The sequence below is a fragment of the Chenopodium album genome, chromosome 11 (assembly GCF_948465745.1).
Source record: "Chenopodium album chromosome 11, dcCheAlbu1.1, whole genome shotgun sequence".
Classification (NCBI taxonomy): Eukaryota; Viridiplantae; Streptophyta; class Magnoliopsida; order Caryophyllales; family Amaranthaceae; genus Chenopodium; species Chenopodium album.
Genome location: NC_137844.1, coordinates 57,721,312 through 57,731,958, shown reverse-complemented (window position 1 = coordinate 57,731,958; position 10,647 = coordinate 57,721,312). Strand labels below are relative to the sequence as shown.

The 10,647-nt window shown below is 41.1% G+C and overlaps 1 non-coding gene across 1 annotated transcript; it reads right to left on the bottom strand.

Annotated features, from left to right (window-relative positions):
- Positions 1-3,436: 3,436 nt before the first annotated feature.
- LOC145569633 (small nucleolar RNA R71) lies at positions 3,437-3,543 on the bottom strand. The gene has a single exon (XR_014096207.1). It is a non-coding gene; the product is annotated as a small nucleolar RNA R71 (small nucleolar RNA).
- Between the last annotated feature and the right edge of the window lie 7,104 nt (positions 3,544-10,647).

Below are 10,647 nucleotides of genomic sequence, written 5' to 3'. Positions count from 1 at the left end.
CCTACTTCACCGTTCTATTTGCATCCGTTTAAAAATCCTGGAATGAAACTTGTTTCTGAGAAATTTGATGGAAATGGATATGAAGATTGGAAGAGGTCCATGCTTATTAGTTTGTCAGCCAAGAACAAACTAGGTTTTGTGGATGGTTCAATTTCTAAACCTAATGTTGATTCACCTGACTTCAAGGCTTGGGAGAGGTACAATAGTATGGTAATTTCTTGGATCTTAGGTGTTTTGGATCATAATTTGGCTAGGAGTGTGATGTACTTCAGCACTTCTAGAGTGATTTGGCTCAACCTTGAAGAGAGGTATAAAGCTTCTTCTGGTACTGTTTTTTATTCTTTGGAACAGTATATTAATCAAGCAGAGCAAGGAGATAATGATGTTTCTACTTTCTATACTAAGCTCAAGAGGCTTTGGGATCAATTAGACGATGTTGATCCTTTACCATTGTGTCATTGTGCTAACTGTACTGGTACGTTGACACAAAGGTTGCTCAAGTCTCAGCAAGATAAGCTTCTTGTTCAGTTTTTGATGAAGCTCAATGATGGATTTGAGGTTGTCAGAGAAGGAATTTTACTGATGCAACCCTTGCCTACAATATCTCATGCTTATAGGTTGTTGATGTAAGATGAGAAGCACAGGTCATTGAATAAGGATCATAAGGAACCAGGACTGACTATTTTAGATGATGCCTTGGCTCTTGCTGTGGGCAGATGGAGGTTTCAGATGGAACAATAAGCCATTTCTGCCTAATTTCCAGAACAAGCAATCGTTCAACAGTTCTCCAAGGATGAATACTGGTTCTAATTTTGCCTCTGACTATTCTTTCCAAAGGAAGAACATGAACATCAATTATTACTGTGATTTCTGCAAGATTCCTGGTCACAACATTCAAAGGTGCTTCAAGATCATTGGTTAAGTTTGATATACCCAAGAAGACAGCAGCTGCAGCTCAGTCTAGTGATTCTGTTTACAGTTTTGATGATCAAGGAAGGATGATTCTGTCTCTAGATAGCACTCAGTAATTCTTACAGGTGATGGCTAAGCAGAAGCAACCTGCAGATGAGAATGAAGGTGTTGGTGATAAGTGTTTTATTTGTCCACTTATCATGGCTTTCTAAACACAATTTTGTACTCTTTCCCCTACTCTAATCCTTTTTTCTAACTCATCTTGTGCTAATTTGCATCTTTTGGCTTCCCCGTTTCTTTTTATGTGTGTGCTCGTGCTTGTAGGTACGATGAAAAATGGGCTAATAGCATAAGCCTGAAGAAATACTCTTTGGAAGCAAAGGAAAGCAGGAGCGGGCGTGCAGCCTTTTAGGAGCGGGCGCTCCTGCCTGAACTGCCACATTCTGCCTCCCCTGCACTTTTAGGAGCGGGCGTGCACCTGTATAGGAGCGGGCGCTCCTCCCTGTTTTCCTACAAACTGCCTCAAACTGGTGCATAAGGAGAGGGCATGCAGAGAGCCCAGGAGCGGGCGCTCCATACAGAGGAGCGGGCGCTCCTACTTACTGGAGCGGGCGCTCCTCCTGTTCTGAAGCCCGATTTTGACGGATTTTACGATGTAATTTTTGGGCATATAAATAGGACGCTTGGCTTCAGTTTTTCGGATCTTCTTCCCCTTTTTAGTTTTCTTAGGCCCTTAGTTCTCCTCGACCCTCATTAATTAGTTTAGTTTCTCAAAAACTCAATCATTTGTAAGCATTATTGGAAGTTTGTTCCATGAATTTCAACAATTTTCTCAACTTTGAAGTTTATTAAGTAATCTCTTTCCTTTATCTCTTGCTCTTAATTTTCAATTTTAATTGCTTTGAGTTGATAATTTCTCCCTTAATCTTGTTTATTTATTCTTGCATGTTTAATCCATCCTTGTTTCATCTCTTTCCTAGCTTATTTGAATTCATGAAAACCCTTACTTTAATTGTTAGATTAATTTCCACCATGTTTAGTGAGTAGTCTCTTAGTTAGGGGTTGGGTGAAGACCCAACCAAGCTATGGTTAATTGACTTGGAATTATTCATGTGCTACCTTGGATTGATAGTTGTTTGTGCTTGAATTGATGATTGCATGTGTATTTTGTTGGCCACATTATGCCCATGTGTTCATCCCTCTTCTCACATCGAAAGATGGGGTTTTGGAGTGAGTCTTTTCTTGTGTAATTAGATTATGCTACTTTCATGATTTTGGATGTTTGGTTTCATTGACTAGGTTGCTTTAGTATGGTAATTAGGTGAGAAATCCCAATTATTCGAGCTTCATGCTAGTTCGGAGCGATCGAGAGACAAACTCGAGCTAGAAACCCACTTCCTATCCTTGAGACTTAATCCTTATCGTGTTAGTGCTTAATCTAGGGAGTACTTATGTTGTGACTTTGAAAGAAGGCAATGATAAGTTCCTTTTCTATCTTCTATGTGTACTCATGATTCGTCCTTGTTATTGATTCCTTGGCTTTGGTTGGTGTTGAATCCCATTTCCCCTAGCATTCTTCTATATAGTAGCTAACCATTTAAAACCCAATTTGTGACCGAATTAGCTTACAACCGTTTCATACTCTTGGTGTTCTTCACCCATTCCCTGTGGACACGATCCTCTATTTGCCCTAGACTTGTCTTAGGTTAGTTTTGGTAAAAACATTGTTTGGTTTAGGGTGATTGTCCAACGACCGATTATTCCTCTACCAAAATGGCGCCGTTGCCGAGGAATGGCGTTAAGCATTGAGTTACTTATGAGATATGTGAGACTAGTTCATTTGTATAGCTTTATTTTTCTCTGTTTTCTTTGACTAACCTACTAATCTCCCTTCTAGTCTTCTTTGTTTATGCCCAAACGCAGCAATAGGACACTTCCTCTTGTGCCGTTGAATCTCGAGCTTGAAAAAGTAGTAAGGGCAAATCGAAGAGAAAAGAGGGCGAAAGCTAGTGGTGCCACATCAAGTGAGCCACAAGTGGTAGTTGAGTCCGATCAATCTAGTTCTAGTGAGACTAGTGGAGACACCATTCCATTAGAGTCACCAAGGACAAATTCTCCAACTTCTCCACCTCTTCACCAATTTGAGATGGCTCTTCCAAATAAGACTTTGAGAGAGTTTGGTGTTCCTCCTCCGTATTAAGAAGCAAGTGGGATTGTTACTCCCACTACCGAAGCAAATAATTTCGAGATAAGGCCCGCCCTTATCACCTTGATTGAGGGTCATCAATTCTCCGGGGCAAAGCATGAGGACCCCATTGCGCATCTAAAGCAATTCACACGGTATTGTAGCACCGTGAAGGCAAATGGGGTGACTCCGGAGTACATTCTTCTAAGCATGTTCAAATTTTCTCTTTCGGGGAGTGCAAGTGATTGGCTCGATAGGTTGACTCCGAATTCATTGACAACTTGGAATGAGGTAACTTCGGCATTCCTTGGGAGGTTCATTCCTCTTGGGAAAACGGCGGAGTTGAGGTCCAAGATTTCAAACTTTCAACAAGAGCCCGATGAGTCTCTCTACGATACTTGGGAGAGATTCAAAAGCTATCAACAACAATGCCCCCACCATGGGATGGAAGATTGGCTCTTGCTTCATGGATTCTATAGGGGTCTCTTGAGATCCGACCGCATACTCTTAGATGGAGCTTCGGGTGGGCCACTCATGAACAAGCCACCCGCGGAGGCATTAAAGATCATAGAGGATGTAGTCCAAAACTACACCGATTGGAGCCCCGATGAGAGAAGCACCTCTAAGAGAGGGGGAAAGTATAAGGTAAATGCTATTAACATGCTTAGTTCAAAATTGGATGCCTTGTCTTCTAAATTCGATCAAATGCAATCTTCTCCCCCTCCTATCTCCCCCCTCCCTAACTCACGTGCATCTAATTCTTCGAATGATAATGTGTCTATGCAATTGATGTCTTGTGATGTATGTGGTGGTGAAGACCATGCGTCTTCCGATTGTTATTTGTTGAATGAGCAATGTTCCCCTTCCCCTTCCATGGAACAAGTCAATAACGTGAATGCTAATCCTAGGTTTGACCCCTACTCCAACACCTACAACGAGGGATGGAAACATCACCCTAATTTTGGTTGGAGAAGTGGCCAAAACCAAGGGCAAGGTAGTGGTCAAGGTCAAGCTAGTGGTAGTGGTAATTATGTGTCGAATAATCAACAGAATTATAGAAATGACAATAGATACCAACAAAAAGGCCAATACTCTTCCACTCACAACCCACCCGGTTTTAATGGAGGAGTAAGACCAACCATAGCTCCTATCCCTCGACCACCACTCCAAATTCAAGCTCCCCCTCCTCCTAAGTCTAATCTAGAAAGCATGTTGGAGCAATTCATGAACTCCCAAACTAAAAAGACAAATGACTTAGAGGAAAGCTTAAAGCAAATGCAAACCCACAATAAAATGTTGGAAAATCAAATGGCCCAAATAGCTAGTGCCCTTAAAGGCAAGTCTAGTACCTCATTGCCTAGCCAAGGTCTAGATCCTAGAGAGCAAGCCAATGCCATTGTAACTAGAAGTGGAAAAAGCTTGGGGGAAGTTCAAGGGAAGGGAATGCAACATGACTTAGAAGGTGAGAAGTCAAAAGAAAGAGCGATTGAAATGAATGATTCCCATGGAGAGTTGAGAGTAGAAGAAGAAGAAGAGAAAAACAAAAAGAGAGTAGAAGAAGAAGAGAAAACCAAAAAGAAAGAAGTTGAAGAAAGAAAAAAAGAGAGTGAAATCCCACTACATGTGGCAAAGCTTCCTTTTCCGGGAAAGTTTGCCGGGTCTAGACTTGATGAACAATTTGCTAAGTTTTTGGAAGTCTTGAGGAAGCTTTATGTTAACATTCCATTCACCGATGCTATTAAACAAATGCCAACTTATGCTAAATTTCTTAAAGACATTTTGAGTATTAAAAGAGAAGTTGACTTTGTGGAAACGATTAATATGCCGGAAAATTGTAGTGCAATTATTCAAAATAAGTTGCCCACTAAGCTTAAAGATCCCGGTAGTTTTTCTATTCCATGTGCTATTGGTGAAATGGTAATTGATCGTGCTTTATGTGATCTTGGTGCTAGCATAAGCTTGATGCCCCTTTCTATGTGCAAAAGACTTGGCCTAGGAGAGTTAAAGCCCACCAACATTTCCCTTCAATTAGCCGATCGTTCGGTTAAGATGCCCTTGGGAAAATTAGAGGATGTCCCCCTTAGGGTGGGAAAACTTTACATTCCGGTGGATTTTATTGTGCTTGATATGGATGAGGACTTGAATGTCCCCATAATTCTAGGTAGGCCTTTCTTAGCCACGGCGGGGGCTATTATTGATGTGAAACATGGTAAATTGTCTTTGCTTGTTGGAAAAGAGAAAGTGGAATTCAAATTGAACCAAGTTATGAAATGTCCTTCCAACATGGATGATTGTATGAGTATTGATATTGTTGAGAATGTTATTAATGAATCCATACAATTGCATTTGCATAACACTAATGATTCTCTTGAGTATGAACTTGAAAGCAAAGATAGGTCTTGCAATGAAGACATGGAGATGGAGCCAATTGAGGAGATTCTTGACTCCACCCCCATGGACAAGGAAGAAGCAAACCTAGTAATTGGAAAAGAAGAAGTGAAGAAACAACTCATGAACGACAATGGTAAGGAATGCCCAAGTGTAGAGCTAAAACCTCTACCATCCAACTTGAGGTATGAGTTTCTTGGTCCATCTTTTACTTTTCCGGTTATTGTTAATGCTTCATTGGATGAGGTTCAAACCTCGAAATTATTGAATGTATTGAGGATGCATCGCAAAGCTTTGGGATATAAAATGGATGATTTGAAAGGTATAAGCCCAACGCTTTGTATGCATCGAATTTCATTGGAGGATGATGCTAAACCATCAATTGAAAGACAAAGAAAGCTTAATCCTCCAATGCTTGAAGTGGTCAAGAAGGAAGTTCTTAAACTACTTGCCGCCGGTATCATTTATCCTATTTCTAATAGTAGATGGGTGGCACCGGTGCAAGTAGTCCCTAAAAAGGGGGGGATGACGGTTATTAAAAATGAAAAAAGTGAACTCATCCCTACTAGAATTATTACCGGTTGGAGGATGTGTATAGACTATCGTAGGCTAAACACATCCACCAAGAAAGACCACTTCCCATTGCCTTTTATTGATCAAATGTTGGAAAGGCTAGCATCTCACAAGTATTTTTGTTATCTTGATGGTTATTCCGGGTTCTTTCAAATCCCAATTCACCCGGATGACCAAGAGAAAACAACATTCACTTGTCCATATGGCACCTATGCTTACCGTAGGATGCCATTTGGCTTATGCAATGCCCCCGCTACCTTCCAAAGATGTATGATGACAATTTTTGCGGATATGATTGAAAAAGAAATGGAAGTTTTTATGGATGACTTCTCGGCTGGGGGAAGTTCTTTTGATGATTGTTTAATTAATCTCACGCGATGTTTGAAAAAGTGTGAAGAGGTCAACCTTGTCCTTAATTGGGAGAAATGTCATTTTATGGTTCAAGAAGGCATTGTTCCTGGCCATAAGATCTCCCATGAGGGGATTGAGGTTGATAGGGCTAAGGTGGATGTAATAGAGAAGCTCCCACCCCCTACTAATGTGAAAGGGGTGAGATCTTTCTTGGGACATGCCGGTTTCTATCGGCGTTTCATCAAGGACTTCTCTAAAATAGCCAAACCTCTTACTACACTTCTTCAAAAGGAGTGTGATTTTGTATTTGATGATGCTTGTCTAGATGCATTTTGTAGGTTGAAGAATGCATTGATCTCGGCACCAAGAGTGCAAGCTCCGGATTGGAGCCTCCCCTTTGAACTAATGTGTGATGCAAGTGACACGGCGGTTGGTGCCGTGTTGGGGCAAAAGAAAGAAAAGAGGGTGCACGTGATCCACTATGCAAGCAAGACATTGAATGATGCACAAAAGAACTACACCACGACCGAAAAGGAGCTTCTTGCGGTAATCTATGCTTTTGACAAGTTCCGTTCCTACCTTTTGGGTTCAAAAACCATTGTCTACACCGACCATTCGGCAATCAAATATCTCATGTCCAAGAAGCATTCAAAGCCTAGGTTGATGAGATGGGTGCTTTCTTTGCAAGATTTTGATATAGAGGTGAAAGACAAAAAGGGGACGGAAAATTCGGTAGCGGATCATTTGTCAAGGTTGGAAATCCGAGATGAAGATGTTGATCAACTTCCAATCAATGATGAGCTCAAAGATGATGTTTTGTATGCTATCCAAGAAAAGTCATTGCCTTGGTATGCCGATATAGTGAACTACTTGTCTTGTGAGGCGATTCCACCGGAGTTCACCCCTCAACAAAGAAGAAAATTGAAGCATGAGTCGAAAAGGTACATATGGGATGATCCTATTTTGTACAAGATAGGGGTGGATGATCTTTTGAGAAGATGTGTTCCCGACGATGAAATTCAAAGTGTGCTTCATATGTGCCACTCATCACAATGTGGTGGTCATATGGGGGCAAACAAAACGACGGCAAAAGTGTTGCAATGTTTGTTATTTTGGCCTACTCTCTTCAAGGATGCATGGGTCTTTGTGAAGACTTGTGACAAATGCCAAAGAACCGGGAACATATCAAAAAGAAATGAGATGCCTCAAAATCCGATTTTGGAATTGGAGGTGTTTGATGTTTGGGGGATCGACTTCATGGGTCCCTTTCCTTCATCTTACGGTAATCTCTACATTCTAGTAGCGGTGGACTATGTGTCCAAATGGGTGGAAGCTCTTGCATCACCAAAGAATGACTCCAAGGTGGTGATGAAGATGTTTAAAAAGATCATATTCCCAAGATTTGGCATTCCACGGGCTGTGATAAGTGATGGGGGGTCTCATTTTGCTCATCGAACATTCAAGGCTTTATTGGCTAAGTACGGAGTACACCATAAGGTGGGTTTGTCCTATCATCCTCAGACAAGCGGCCAAACGGAGGTTTCAAATAGAGAAATCAAGCTCATTCTTGAGAAGACCGTGGCTAGAAGTAAGAAGGATTGGGCGGTAAAACTCGATGATGCCTTATGGGCATACCGTACGGCTTTTAAGACTCCCATTGGGACCACTCCTTACAAGTTGGTCTATGGGAAGTCTTGCCATTTGCCCGTGGAATTGGAGCACAAGGCTCGATGGGCAATCAAAGCCTTGAATTTTGACCTCAAAAGTGCCGGAAAGAAGAGAACTCTAGACTTGCATGAACTAGAGGAATTGAGAATGAATGCATACGATAATGCAAGCTCTTACAAGGCAAAGTCTAAGGAGTTTCATGACAAATACATTATCAAGAGGGATTTCAAGGAAGGTGATAAGGTTCTTCTCTACAACTCAAGGTTAAAGCTTTTTCCCGGAAAGCTTAAATCAAGGTGGAGTGGTCCTTTTCAAGTTGTAAAGGTATTTCCCTATGGCTCAGTTGAAGTTTGGAGTGAGAGCACCGGAGCATTCAAAGTGAATGGTCAACGCCTCAAGATTTATTATGAGGGTGAAAAGAAAGGTGTGGTTCACTCCATCAAGGTAGAGGAATTCAATGTCTCCAGTTAATGTGATCGGAAGGTCGTCAAGCTAGTGACGTTAAAGGAGCGCTCCCGGGAGGCAACCCGAGTATTTTTGCTTTTACTCAAGAAAAAAGAAAAAAAAAAGAGAGAGAGAGATGAAAGAGCTTAAACTAACACTTAACATTTTGAATGTTTTGTTTAGTATTTTGTTTTGTTGTAGGTAATTTGCTTGGAGCAAAGAAATGCAGATTTGGAAACTCCAGTTAGGAGCGGGCGCTCCTACCTCCCTGAGCGCCCGCTCCTACTAGCAGCAGCCAAAGCAGGAACTCCAGCAAGATAAGGAGCGGGCGCTCCTGAAGGAGTGCACGCCCGCTCCTGTGTACACAAAACTGGGCAGGAACTACAGAAAATGTAGGAGCGGGCGCTCCTTACCACCTGCACGCCCGCTCCTATATTCAGCTCTCGAAAAAAAAAAAATTGAGTTTTGAATAAAGAGGCAGAATCGAAGTAAAGAAGTAGGAGCGGGCGCTCCTACCTCCCTGCACGCCCGCTCCTACTATCGAAATCCAGGCAGTAGCAACTTCAAAGGCAGGAGCGGGCGCTCCTCTTCTTCGGAGCGGGCGTTCCTCCCCTGCCGTGTAAAAAAAAAAGAGGATTTCCCCTTATCTCTTTTTATCCTCTTTCATCCCCCACCTCTCATTTACCCATATTCATCTTCTCTCTCCTCTTTACCCACCACTTTCTCACTCTAAAAACCCCATTTTCTCTACCTTCTCTCATCAAAATCATCATCAAACCTTCACTTTTTTTCACTCAAAATTCACAAATCCTTACTCTCCTTCCAATTCTCTTTCTAAAAATCACAAAAATTCACAAATTTGGTCAAAAATTCAAAGACCCACAAAATCTCCATTGAAGAACAAGAGCAAAAAGGTGAAAGCTTGAAGAAGGAGTAGCAAATTTGGGTAGTCTTGGAGGATTTTAGAGTATCTTCATACTCTATTTGGTATAATCCACTTCTCTACTCAACTTTCTTTTTCAAATTTTCTTAATTATTGTTTATTTCATACAAATTGTGTAGTTGATTGCATGATTGGTTGGAATTGAACAATTATTGTTGTTTATGGAGAATTGTTAGAGAAAATTGTGAATGATTTTTGGAGTAGTTGAATTTGTGATTGAAAATTGCATAAACATTGTGATTTTGTGAATGTGAATTATGTGAAATTAGTGAAGTGCATTGTTGTTGGGAATTTTTGTGTTGGAATATATTGTTGGTTGTGTTGTGGAACAGGTACATTTGGATTTTTAAAGGGGGTTTGAAGTTAAGGGTGTGTGTGGAGTTCTTTGTTGTTGAGTGTTTTTCCTATTTACCCTTTTCCAAACTAAAAAAAAAATGAAGAAATTCATTGGAGGGATTAAGAAAAGAAAAACAAGTGAACCTCAAACATCCTCATCCCCTTCACAACAAGAAAACCCTAACCCACCACCAACTTTAAAAATCGATAAACGATTTAAAAAGCCTTTCGATGACCTCTCCAAACGAAAGATTATTCCAACCCGATTCTATCATCAACAATCAATGCGACTTCTAGGGGTCGATGAGGGAATTAGAAGAGTAGCCGAAAACTTCGGTTGGCTAAACTTCTTGGACCTTGGGGAAGAAACCTTTTCTTCCCTAACTCTTGAATTCCTTTCATCGGTTTCTATGAAACGCATAAGCCTTGAGGATGAGCCATTGGAATGTGAAATAAAATTTAGAATGTTCAATGTCGAAAAAACCTTAACTTTGACGAGATTGAACGAAATTTTTGAATGGCCCACCCTCAACCAAGTCTATGACCCCAATGGTACTTACTTCTCAAGTTATGAGGAGCAAGTGTGGTGGAATACCATTGCGGGGTATCCCAATTTCACAACCCGGTCTAGCCATGCTAGCCACATTATCCACCCCGTCCTTCGAATTTTTATGCGAATCATGAGCTATGCTTGTTTTTCTAAACAAGACTTAGGGAAGCTAACTAAAGAGGAGATCAAATGCCTCTTTCTAGCTTCAAGATTCGAAGGAAATGTGGAAGGGTATGTGAACATGGGATACTTGTTCATCAAAAGATGTATTGAAATAAGAGAAAGTGGAGAGATGAG